Source organism: Acinonyx jubatus, chromosome A1, assembly GCF_027475565.1.
Source record: "Acinonyx jubatus isolate Ajub_Pintada_27869175 chromosome A1, VMU_Ajub_asm_v1.0, whole genome shotgun sequence".
Classification (NCBI taxonomy): domain Eukaryota; kingdom Metazoa; phylum Chordata; class Mammalia; order Carnivora; family Felidae; genus Acinonyx; species Acinonyx jubatus.
In genome coordinates this window covers 14149641-14162867 of record NC_069380.1, presented here as the reverse complement: position 1 = coordinate 14162867, position 13227 = coordinate 14149641, and the positions used below count along the sequence as shown (strand labels likewise).

Sequence of the window (13227 nt, the reverse complement as noted above, 5' to 3'; positions counted from 1 at the left end):
TTCCAATTCCATAGCATGTTTAAGGAGCACCGAGTCTTTTTGTTGCAGCCTTCAGGGAGCAAACCAGCCGCAGAGAGAATACACAGTTAATCCACTACAGCAATAGAGAGAGGGGATTATGTTTTAATCCCTTTTGGGGGAGCCTCTGGATTTTAGGGATCTGATATTAAAATGTTTACATAAGACACCATCACAAACCAGATCTTCCATGTGGGAGATTTTCCATGTGAAAACCTGGGATCCCTTTTCAAATAAAAACAGTTTAAAGAGGGCAGCATCTGTGGATCCCAGAAAGATGGCGATCTTGCAGACTCTGTCCTGGAAGATAACTGGGTACAAATTCAACCTCCCAAATTTGCTTCGTGTGGTGAGTTCCGGACTGAATGTAAGTATATCCATTCCAACCACTATTAGGGCAATAAAGGATATGTTACAATAATGTTCTTAGCACCTACTGAAGTCTAGTGATGGCCATTAAACAGATGGGAGGGTCAGAACCTCCTCCCCCACACTGATGCGTAGAACACAGCAGTTTAAAACGCCACCATCTAAAGTGGTGACGAAAGCAACAATAAGCGTTATTTGCTTTTAGAGTTGGCAGGTAATGTTTAAGAAATATTGATCCATCACTATTTCTGAAAGGATAGGGATACTACTTGACATTCATTTCAATGCTAATTTAAAATCTGAACTAGAACAAAGATCACCCAAGCATAATGAAAAGAATGTTTAAATGAATGAACTTCTCTTGAGAGTTACACCATCTTTAATCAGTTGAGATGGTAAACCTAGAGTAGAAAGTACACATGTTTTATATTTGGAAAGGGAACTATTCATCAAATATATTTAAAAAGTAGAATGTTAAAAAATACTTGTGGGTTTGGATGATTCCACTGAAAACAAAATTCCAAGTCTGGAAATCTTAATAATACATCAACTTTCTAATAAAGCTTTACAGTGTACAAGGTTCTTTTACATCATTTTTACTTAACTACTAGTTCAATATTGACAGTTTTGGGGGCTATGGATGTGTCAATACCCTCTTGTCAAAGACCGCCAGGAACACATGTGTAGCTGAAGAAGTCGGGTTTACTGCTCAGTGCAATGAGGGAGAAACGGGCAACTTCATAAGGGACTTTGTAGGATATGGGCTTTGGTTAAGTGATTCTGAGAAGAGTTCAAGGAGCTTGGCTTTGCTCTGAGTTGGGCTCTGTTGGGAAGCAGGGATAATTCTGTGATTATGGGTCTTAATAAATCTTATCTAGAGGGATGGAGGGCAAGATCTAGGCTAAAGCTATAATTAGCAAAGAAGCAGCAGTCCCCCATATAAGCCAGGAGATGGGCGGGGGAATGTTTGGTATTTAGGTGGTATGCAGAGTGACCTTGCTTTTGTCAATGCTTGCACAAAATTATAGTTATTTTTTGCCTCACATCATCATCATGAGTTCTTGTCTGATGCTGGTGTTCTGTGAGATTGTTTATGACCAATAAGAAAACACCAGGGCCTAGCTATGAGCTCCATACTAGCTCCTGACACTACTGGGCTTCCTTATAAGGGTCAGGCAAGTTTCCAGAGGTCAAGGGCTGCTTTTCTTTTTCTCACATACAGGAATTAGTCATTTTTAGGGGTGTCAGTAACATACTAACAGGCATTAACAGGCAACTATGGCAATTAATTTTTCAAACAAGGCTAAGATTCTTTACAAGTTTCAATATAAAGTACAATGAAGACTATATAGGGACAAAGAGCTGAAGTTGAATGAAAATTGGCATCATTATAATTATTTGATGAATTTCAACTGGCCAAACCTATATTTAGTGTACATGAAGTTACAATGAATTTTAGTATCACTTGAATACTTTCTAAACTTAGTTTAGTATTAATAAAAGTTTTATTAACTAGATAGATTTTCTTCAACCTCAATTACTTTAAAACTACATATTCAGTTTGCTCTAGGAACATGCAGAAGATAATTATTTGGGGGATAGTAAACATTGACTAATCTTTATAAAATCATTAAACTTAAAATCCTGACATTACTTAGAAGAAAAAGAACTAATCTGGAATCCTTTGTTTAGTGGAAGAAGGTATCATTCCAAAAACAATTAAGATAAAATTTTAATATGGAAGTAATCTTTACAATTTCTTCTATAATATGATACAATTTGTAGGAAAAACTCCTAGAGTGAGTAGCTGAACACATGTAAAGTATCTACCTGAAATGGACTTCTATTACTTTTAAGTATGGCAATATCAATTTAAAGAAAACATTTTCCCCATAGAATTCAAAGAATAACATGCTTTAATCTCAAAACAACTTAAAGGGAACTAATGAAGAATATAAGAGAGCTGGGACTTTGTTTTGAAATCTTAGGAAAGCTTTAGGCATAAAGAAAATGGAGGTGTTTGTGTATGTGCCTGGGGGAGAGGGAGTTAAGAGGAAATGTTAAGATCTGAGATTTCTATTAGCCAGGATAGTTCCCTGATTTCAAGCATTTGAAATTCCCCAAGAAAAAAGATAGGATAGTAACAAAATCTCTAGACAGTGACTCTTTTCTTTATGTACAGAAAATATTGATAGTGGTCCAAATATAATTTCAGAATAATAATCCTCTGAAGCTTTCAAAAACTTCTTGCAGGAAAATAGTTATAGAATGTTTATGCTTGAATCAAAAAAATATAATGTGAACAACTAATGGAATACACATCGCAAGAGTTATGAATTTAACTTCCAGCATTATTCTCTCCTTCCTTCCCTCCCAAACACACACACACACACACACACACACACACACACACACACACACTATTGATTACAAACACTCTATAAACCTGAATTTTTTACAAAGCTCATTGTGTCCAAGAAGTAGCTTCTTAAGCTCTTTGGTGACTTCTTGAACATAATCTGCCTTTATTTATACATATTTTTAAGTTTGTTTATTTGAGAAAGGGGGAGGGAGAGAGAGAGAGAGAGAGAGAGAGAGAGAGAGAGAGAGAGAGAGCACACATAGACACATGAGTAGAGGAAGGTCAGAGAGAGAGGAACAGAGAAAATCCGAAGCAGACTCCATGCTGATAGCACAGAGCCTTAAGAAGGGATCTACTGAACCAATAGTGAGATCATGACCTGAGCTGAAATCTGGAGTTGGATGCTCAACCAACTGAGCCACCCCGGTGCCCCAAATGTAATCTATTTTTATTTAAAAAAATTTTTTTTAACGTTTATTTTTGAGAGACAGAGAGAGACAGAGCATGAGTGGGGAGGGGCAGAGAGAGAGAGAGGCAGACACAGAATCCGATGCAGGCTCCAGGCTCTGAACTGACAGCACAGAGCCCGACATGGGGCTTGAACTCACAGACTATGGGATCATGACCTGAGCCGAAGTCGGATACTTAACCAACTGAGCCACCCAGGTGCCCCAAACGTAATCTATTTTTAGATTGAGATGGACAATCACCAACCATCCCCATAATACACTGGTTTCCTTAGATTATTATTGTACAAAATTATACACATGTTTAAGAACCACATCAAGGTCTTCAGATCTGAGTAAAGCTACCTGTGGTAAAACTCAACACAGTCTGAAATGGAAACAGAAAGAATGGAGCCCTCTATATAAGAGCAATAGAAAACTGCATTTTAACAAAATATTTGTTCATCATGGTAGAACACCTATTTCTGCACTAATATTATCTAGCATCTCATCTTATTTAGCATGTTTATAATAAATAATTTTTAAATGTACCAAGAGATAATCTGATAGGCTCTAATTTTAACCTACCATTTAGGTTTTCCAATATATTTGTAGAACAGATAATTTTTTCTATAAAATATAAGTCAACAAAAACCCGTGCATTTTCCACAAAGGCAATGAGTAATTTTACAGGAAAAAAAACTTATAAAGCATATATACGCTAAGTAAATTTTAACTGAGTTATTTTTAGCACAAAAATTTACTAAGAAACAGTGATCATTTTAATGTTCGTTGTGCTCATTTGTTCTGTCTTTTGATTCACTAGGTGATCCAGATGAGATTTGTGTTTCTAGTTATATCACATTTAGTTCAACATATGGAATACATTTTTTACTTTCTGGAAGCGTAGTGACTCTTTTATGGCACGAGGATATCATTTAATGATTGAGAAGAGTAAATTCCTACTGGACTAGATGAGTGAATAAACCAGAGGAGATGATTTAAATCTATTGGACCAGGAGGACCAAGTCTTTGTACCCTTGGGTGGAGTAAGGGCCTAGCCTTCATGGGTGCACGTTTACTGCAGCCTTATAATATATTTCATATATGTGTTTAAACGTCTATCCTCCCATTTGGCATAAGCTACTTAAAGAAAAGGGTGTTATCTTTCTTCCTCTAACACAGTGGCTGTTGCATGGTATGCAATATATCTTTATGGAATTGAAAATAGAAAAAGAAATGCACCATTATTGCATGTGGATGTACTAGTAAAAAGACACTTACATTAACAGATCACACCCTTTACATTTTTCTGGAATTCATTTCAAGTTGTGCTTTAAAAATATGAAAGACACTGCATTTTAGAGAAAACATAAGTAAAAGATATGCTGAAAACCAACAAGGGTTATAATGTAATTGGTCATTGTAGCCATGTCACATGTATACTATTATTTTTTTTAATGGCATAATGTTATAACTGCCATAGTTTTCCTACTAAGTTGTTCCCTCCTTATAATTTAAATGCTTAGGGAAACATACTTAACTCAGCATCCATTCATTCATTCATGTGGTCAACAAAACTTATTCACTGTTTTGGGTACTAAGAGAGCACAGACTAAAGTATGAGACATGAATTTTACTCGAGAGCTTATAGTACATCGTAGAGGTAAGAAATATATACACGCGGTAATGACATAAAGGAGAAAAGCTATCTAAGCATCATTGTTAAAGCACTTTACATGAACTGATCTCATTTGTTCCTCATAACAACAAACCTATGATATACAGGAACTGCTATTGTGTCCATTTCACAGATAGAAAATGAGACGAAGTGGTGAAGTAATTTAGGGAAGGTCATACAACTAGTAAATGGTAGAGACAAGATTCTGCCCTGGTTATCCGACTTCAAAGTCAGGGCTGTTATGTATACATGCCTCCCAACAAGGAAGGGACAGAAAAAAAATTCCATAGACATTCACTGAACCGTGATGGTTTCCACCCAGCTTTTTTGGGGGGATAGCTGTAATTGGGACAGGAAGATGGCAATGGTATTTGAAGTGAGCTGTAGTGGATGGGTAGGATGTGGACAGATGGATACGAGGGGGAAGAGCATTGTAAGCAGAGCAGAAGAGTTTGAACAAACACACAGCTGCAGTATGTGTACAGGAGAAGTAAGACTGGCCAGTGATTAGGACGTGTGAAGGGGGAGGGACAGTATGATGTGAAACTGAAAACATATACCAAGTTGTGAATGTGAGATGTTTCAGGTTAAGGAATCAATGATTAAAGCTCAGATATTACAATGTGGCACGGTGGTGTTTATCCTTTTTTTGTGGTCACACATCTTGTTGAGAAGATGATTAGATATATGGCTCCTTCCTAGAAAATCACTATGAACATCTGTCCATCCTGCTTCAGTAATAAATGAAGTATTCATATTTTGGAGAAAAATGAAAATTTGTCATTTATCTTGATGCCTTCCTCCATCTGAGACTTTTCTGCCTCTGCATTTGTCATTATCTTTCTCTCTCTCTTTTTTCCCCCAGTTTCAGAAAATGTATCTTTCATCCTGTTCAAACCAGTTACTCACTCTACCTGGGGTTTGGTCCTACCCTCCCTGCCCCCTCTAGCTACTGTCTTATCTTTGCCCCTGCCCTCCTTTGTTAAGTTTCTACACATCAGCTTCTCCTTCTTAGTTCTCCACCCCTGTTCACTCCTTTTGCCTGCACTTTTATCCTCTAGTTAGGCCACAGTGGCAGAGGAGCACATGTGAATTCATGTGTTAAAAGATCAGAAAATCTATCCATCAGTCCAAAAAAACCCTGCATAACATTGTATATTTAAACCCAGAGTTTTCCAAACACATTTAGCGATACTCCCCCCTCATTAGCATATTTCAAAATTCCTGTGTCCTAAGGAATATCAGTGTGAAAAATGTTGAACAAGAGGAGAGTTCTTTGACTTCTAGAGCATACTGTTCTTTATTGTTCTCTTAGTGCCTGACTTCCTTGTTAGCATCCTTGGTGGGTTCTGACTTTGGCCCGCTGCTCTTCTTCATATGTATTCTCACTTTCCTTGGTTGATTTCAGTGTTTTAATTATAAACTCTATGTCCAACATTGGCTCTCAAATTCCAAACCTTGACAACCGTTTGAAAATGTCAGATAGCCATCTGACCAAGCTAAACCAATCATCGTCATTCTCCTCTCCCCTAAAACCTTGCATCTTCGCATTCCCAAAAACATTTAATAATTCCTAGATCATTCCCTCTCCTAGGCCAGGTGCCCCTCGTTCTTACTCCTCACAACCAGCCCATTATCACAGTCCCTGACATATTACCTTTTAAGTGTTTTTTTTTAAGTGTCCCCTTCCCTTTTCTGCCACTACCAGTTTAAACTCGGTTCAGGCTCTCATTGCCTCTACTTCGAACAACAGCCTTTTACCTCAAGTTTCGGCATCCTAAAACCATAAGCTACACAGTGGCCTGAGTGATTTCTTTCAAATTTTTTAAATTGGATCTTATCATTTCCATGCTTAAAATCCTTGACTGTCTCATTGTGGCCTTCAGGATAAAAATCCAGGGTCCTCATGGCACATAACGTTCCCCCAGGAGCTTGTTAGTCTCAACTTCACAAACTCCCTGCCTCATACATTTACCTGAATAATTTAGAACTACTGTAGTTTCACAGGGAGGGTGATATTTTAGTATATAATTGTTTCCACTGTCTGCAATAACAACCCTTTAAATCTTTTGAAATCCTTTACTTACGTTTCTGGACTCAATACAGGAAACACCTATTCTAGGAAGGCCTTCCAGAATCCGCATGGTAGTCAAGGGTCCTGTTTTGTGTTATTGTTGTTCCCTTTGTATATCTAGGTTGCTGCTGTTTTTCATTGTGTATGTTTCCTCTAGACTATAACCTCCTTGGAAGCAGAAACTTTAATCGTATGTGTCTTTTTACTCCAAGCACCCACCATAATATCATGCATATAGTAGATATGCAATATTGATAATTGTTTTGCTTGGATAACCACATCCAACCTCAATCAAGTTGGGATCTGGCATCAGAGAATAAGGACCCAGCAAGTCCTTCCAGTTCTTATCTTTACTATGTGTGATGAATTTTGAAGTTTTGTATTTGAATTTATTATTTTCTCTTTTATTTTATTTTATTTACAAATAATGTGGGTAATAATCCACATAGTTTATTTGCTTACCCACAATGGGTTACAACTTAGAATTAAAAACCAAGCAAACACTGGTTTATATATAATGGAATAGTGAAATGAACAAGGGCTTTAACAGAGGAAGAAAAATGGGTTTAAATCTCAGCTTATCTTCTTGCTTGTAATGTGATCATGAGTAAATACCCCAATGTCTGAACCCCTAATTTCCACACCCTAAAATGAACTATGCTACCTAATTCAGAATTGAAAGTTACTGTCTATGGTATTTTTTTCTTTCAATAAATTTTAATTATGTCTCCCAGCTTCATGTGCCCATCCACACATACGTCTTTACTACCTATCAAGCTCATTTTTCTCCCCAGAAAACTGGTTGGTGAATTGAGACTCCTTCTAGCTCAACTTAGATAGAAGATTTTTTAAGAAAGTTTTTGTGATACCTGGTTCTTAACAATCCTGTTTTGTATACAATTGAACTGTAATAAGGCTACAACTAAGCAGTTTTGTTTGTTAGTGACCTAAATGAAGGAAAAATTCAACAGAACTTTTGAATTAAAAAAGCATAAAACATTGCAATCAGTCATCTTCTGATCAAGTAAATGCCTAAACATTTTAACTGGAAAAAGATACAATACAAAAAACAATATTTAGACAGGCAACTCAGTCTGACTTTCCCTTCCTTTTTGCTGATGAAAAGTTCTACACTTATATTTATTGGGCTGATGATTTGAACTGATGGAGCAGCTTCTACTGTGATAATAACTTACAAATTGACCACCATGTAAATACTTGTCCTTAAGTACCTTCTGCAGGATATTACTCTGGCTCTATAACACCAAGCCATGGAAATAAAATAATCAAATAAATAAAATATTTTCGCTCTGCAGAAAAACTTACTTGTCCTTTTGTATATTACGGCTTTAAATGCAGTGGCAAGATCAGTTTTTATATAATGTTTGTATTAGTGCTAAATTCTTTTGGAGAGACCACCGGAGTCCTCACAGGTGTGGCAATATGCAATGATGAATACTCATCTCTTCTTCTCCAAGTTGCTGACATCCACAGTTTGGCAGTAGGAACTTTTTTTGTTTGTTTGTTTATTCCTCCAAGTGTGACAGACAAGATGACCCATATATTTCCAGTAGGTGATTAACATACTCGTTCACGTACTTTTTAAAAAACACAGCATAGGAGAGTTTAGTCCCCTACATGTAGGAGAGATCTGGTCTACTGATAAGCTAGTTCAGTTCTTTGTCACCTCTGCTTTTCAGGTTGGGAATAAATATAATTATAAGTCTGTAGAGGAATTACTTTATGGGAAAGTCTCTGTACAGAGAAACAAGTAAAAAAATAAAAATAGGTTTCAACTAGAACTGTATTAGGAAGAATAGGCATTGTTGTGGTTTGTGGAACACTTGCAGCATAACAAAGGATGGTTTCTTAAGAAAAGATGGAAAAATGCTATATATTATTTGAATCATGGCTGGTGAACTACTAAATAATAGTTGAATTTGTCTTTTTATTATATTTTAAATTTACATAGTTGGGCTAGCAGGTTGTGTTATAATTAAGAGTACCTTAAAAGCATTTTTATAGACTACATGGTGGAAGGAGACATACATTTTTGGAAACAACAAAATATGGATTATAGCAAAATGTTACAGACTCTAAAATGGCCTCGTAGACATTGCAAAAATAATGAGGAGAGAGTAGAAAGGCTAGGTAGTCAAGGTAAAGCTTTTATTTATTTTTACAATTCTTTAACTGAATCAAAAAATTGAGTTAGGAGTTTAAATATTTTAGCTTTTGTAGGCAATGGGCATGTGTTAATGTTGTGTCCAAGAGCTCTGTGAATTCTGTGTTTGAAGCTGAATGTGAACCCTTTGGGTATACTATTTATGACTAGCAAAGCAACTTCCTAATTCAAAGAGAGAGAAAAAAGACTTATAAAGACTCATAAGGCTTTTTAACATCAAATGCTTTTACTAAACAATATTTTGATGAGTTAAGTGTGAGTGAGTCAGGGACATATGGATTAAATTTCCCTTGAAATACACATGGGCTTAAAAATTAAGGGGAAAATACTGAGCAAAATGCATCTTAGAGAATCCAGAATGTTTAAAAGGCATTTTCCCCCTAAATACAAATATCAGATCGATTCAATTCTAGTTTGACTCTGTAACTAAAACTACATAAAATAAATATGGAGAAATCTTGCAAAAAATACTAGTTTTGTTAGGGAAATACTGTTCATTAACCATATTTGAACTGGATTGCATGGAGTAGTTAGGCTTAAGCAGATATGGTATGAGTTTATCTGTTTAACACTGAACCTGTTCCTTCTGTAGTATGTATTCTCTTACTCCATTAAACAATTATAATAAAACTTTTCTGTGTTTAGGTTCAAACTTTTTTCTTTTTAAATAACATTTCTCTGAAAAACTCTTAGCTTTTCGAGTTCCTGTTGTTCCTGTATTTTTATTATGTTTTTCTAGAATCTTGAGTTTGTCCTTCTTGTATGTTGTATATTTTGCTTTATCCACCTTTCTTAGCTCAGTTTTTAGGTAACGTTCAATGTATATATAAACAACTTTTGCCTCTGGTATCTGGACATTCCAAGTTAGAACACTGGAAGGCCTACAGTATCTATCTGATCATCTTAAAAAGTGTTTATTTTGAGAGAGAGAGGGAGAGAGAGAATCTCCAGCAGGCTCCAAGCTGTCAACCCAGAGGCTGATGTGGAGCTCAAACTCACGAACCGTGAGATCATGACCTGAGCCTAAATCAAGAGTCAGATGTTTAACCAACTGAGGCACTCAGGCGCCCCACTTATCTGATCATCGGAATTGTCTACTTTCACTTATTAGGGTAGACATATTTTATGAAGTAACTTTCTGGTTACTGAAGTTACTGAGAGGTAGTGGTAGCAGTGCTAATCCTTCTGATGATTTTTTTTCTAACAGTCTCTGAGTCCCAGAGTTCTATCTCCTAAATACTTAATAGATGTTAATGAGTAAGCAAATCAGTTGGTGTGTGAATGTAAGAAAATAGAGACTTAGGGAGGTAGGAATGGTCAACCTTAAAACAAAGTCTAAGCAAGCTCCCCTCCAATTATTTGATATCTGCATTCACCATGAATTAATAAAGATAACAGAAAACAGACCAAAAATTTGACCCATTAACGACCAGAAAAATAGTCTGAAAAGGTACTGTCCTCTAAACATCAGTGAAAGCATACTTGGGAACTGTCTAGGGCATTAAAGGGGAGTGTCCTGCAAGGAAGCTGACTGTCATTTAGGAGAACCTCTTACTGATTACATCCTGTTTCTTTTAGTAGATGTTCTCCTCATTTCTATATCTTTTTTATTCTTAAATTTACATAATGCATTTTTTTTCTGAGTTATGGATTCTGGACTTTGGTGTGTGGTATGTGGGGTGATTGTGTGTGTGTGTAAAGGATAATAAAATCTATCACTTTGAAAAAGCCACATAAAAATATCCAACTTTCATATTCTAACACTTTTTTCCCACATTGCCAGTTTTCTATACTAGTTAACTCTTTTTAAGTATTCAAAATAACAATATAATCCTTTGGTTATAGAATATCTTTTCTGTGCGATAGAGAAAAAAAATTTTTTTGATTAAGAGTCACAGTGGTATCTTGACTTTAAAAATGGGAGTCTTAAGAGACATTTAGTTAAAATGATACAATTAGCAAAAACTGGAATGGAAGAAAGATTAGTTTAGTCCTTACCCTGAAAAAGTCAACTGATGAGTTGAGTAATTTGAATGATTCAATTAGTATGAACAGATGATCTGAATAATTTAAGCCCCAAACACTTAATTCTAATAGCTCAATTGTCTTTTTGGTTTTGGTATAAATTAACTAGATAATAATCTATAGTTATTAAACTAGCTCTCTAGTTTATTTCAACCTACATAAACTTTTTCTTTTCTTTAATTTTTTAATGTTTATTTATTTTTGAGATAGAGACAGAGCATGAGTCGGGGAGGGGCAGAGAGTGAGGGAGACATAGAATCTGAAGCAGGCTCCAGGCTCCAAGCTATCAGCACAGAGCCCTATGCGGGGCTCAAACTCACAGGCCATGAGATCATGACCTGAGCCGAAGTCAGACGCTCAATGGACTGAGCCACCCAGGCGCCCCCTACATAAACTTTTTTCAATGGGAACATTTTTAGTGCAAGTAATTGTGTTAGATTTCTTCCCGGTTCAAAGATATATGGGATATGGTCACTATATTTAAGGAATTTGCAATCTAAAAGGAAAAAGAAAACATACACGAAAACATCTTGTATTTTATCAGTATCTTAAGAGTGATATAATCAAAATTTCAAGGAGTGGCTATAATAAAAAAGACAGATAATAATGAGCAGTAAAGATGTGGAGAAATCTGATCCCCACACATTGGTGATAGGAATGTAAAATGATGCAGCCACTTTGGAAAAGAGTCTAACAGTTCCTCAAAAAGTCAAAGATAGAGTTATTATTTGACCTAGAAATTTCATGCCTAGGTATATACTCAAGAGAAATGAAAACACATGTTGGCATAAAATGTTGTATGTGAATGTTCATACTGTTAATCACAGTAGCCAAAAAGTGGAAACACACCAAATGTCCAACAATTAATGAATGGATAAACAAAATGTGAAATATCCATTCAATGGAATATTATTCACCATAAAAAGGACATGCATGCTATTACATGGATGAGTCTTGAAAACATAATGGTAAGTAAAATAAGCTAATCACAAAAGACTACATATTATACAATTATATTTATACGAGATGTCCAGAATAGTCAAATCTATGGAGACAGAAAGTAGATTACTGGTCCTCTAGGCCTGTAGAGGGGGCATGGGAAATTGGGTGGAATAGCCAAAGAGTGTGGAGGTTTCTTTTTGTGTGATGGAGTGTTCTAAGATTGTGATGATGGCTGCATGACTCTGTGAATATACTAAAAATCATTAAATTGTGCCGTTTGAATGGGTCAGTTGTATGGCACGTGAATTATGTCTCAATAAAATTGCTACCACACAAAGGTTATGGGGTGACAAAACTGGCCAGTGAATACTTCATGAAGTGTTTAAAATATGTATAAAAAATGGGTAGAGATTTTGATAAGTGATACAAGGGAAGGTGTAGAATGGAAAAATTTGAAGGATATTTCTGGTTAAGAAGTTTGGATATTGGTGTAGGAACGGATGGGTGGATTATAGGTAAAAAGAGCTTACACAGATAAAACATTTTTTTGATAATTTGCAGAACTTATGAACCATAAGTGACCATCATCAACATGAACCCAGAATTCCCTAACTTTGCAAAATGACTAATATTTGTAAGTAACAATAAAGAAATCTGTACAAATTTCAAATCTGTTATGGAAAATATTTGTACTTTCACTCAGTGTATGTGACAGAACTACCATCCTAAAAAAAGGAGGTACGTTTTATCAGTGGTACACAATTCTATCAGTTGAAGTAAGTCATTCACTTGTCAATTCATATAAATTTGAGTTAATCTTAAATTTCAGTTACTTAATAATTATTTGAAGAAATAACTTGGCAAAGTAAGTTTCAAATTAAAATGTATATCGGGGTTTTAGATTAAAATCAGTTAAATTATATTAATTAATTACAATGTTTTAAGTAACAATATAATTAGTAAATTGAAATTTTTAGTTACGTATGGAATCTTAGGTGCTAATTCACTTTGGTGAATCACTACAAACTAAAAAAAGCAATTAAAATAAAGTTAGGTGTTATTAATATAATAATTACTTAACTGATTTGCATACTTCTATATTATAATTATATTAGCCACGTGCTA

The 13227-nt window shown here is 35.5% G+C and overlaps 1 protein-coding gene across 11 annotated transcripts in view; it reads right to left on the bottom strand.

Moving 5' to 3' along the window:
* The window catches only part of NBEA (neurobeachin), a 676718-nt gene that overhangs the window by 206672 nt on the left and 456819 nt on the right, over nucleotides 1–13227 (bottom strand). The window lies entirely within an intron of this gene.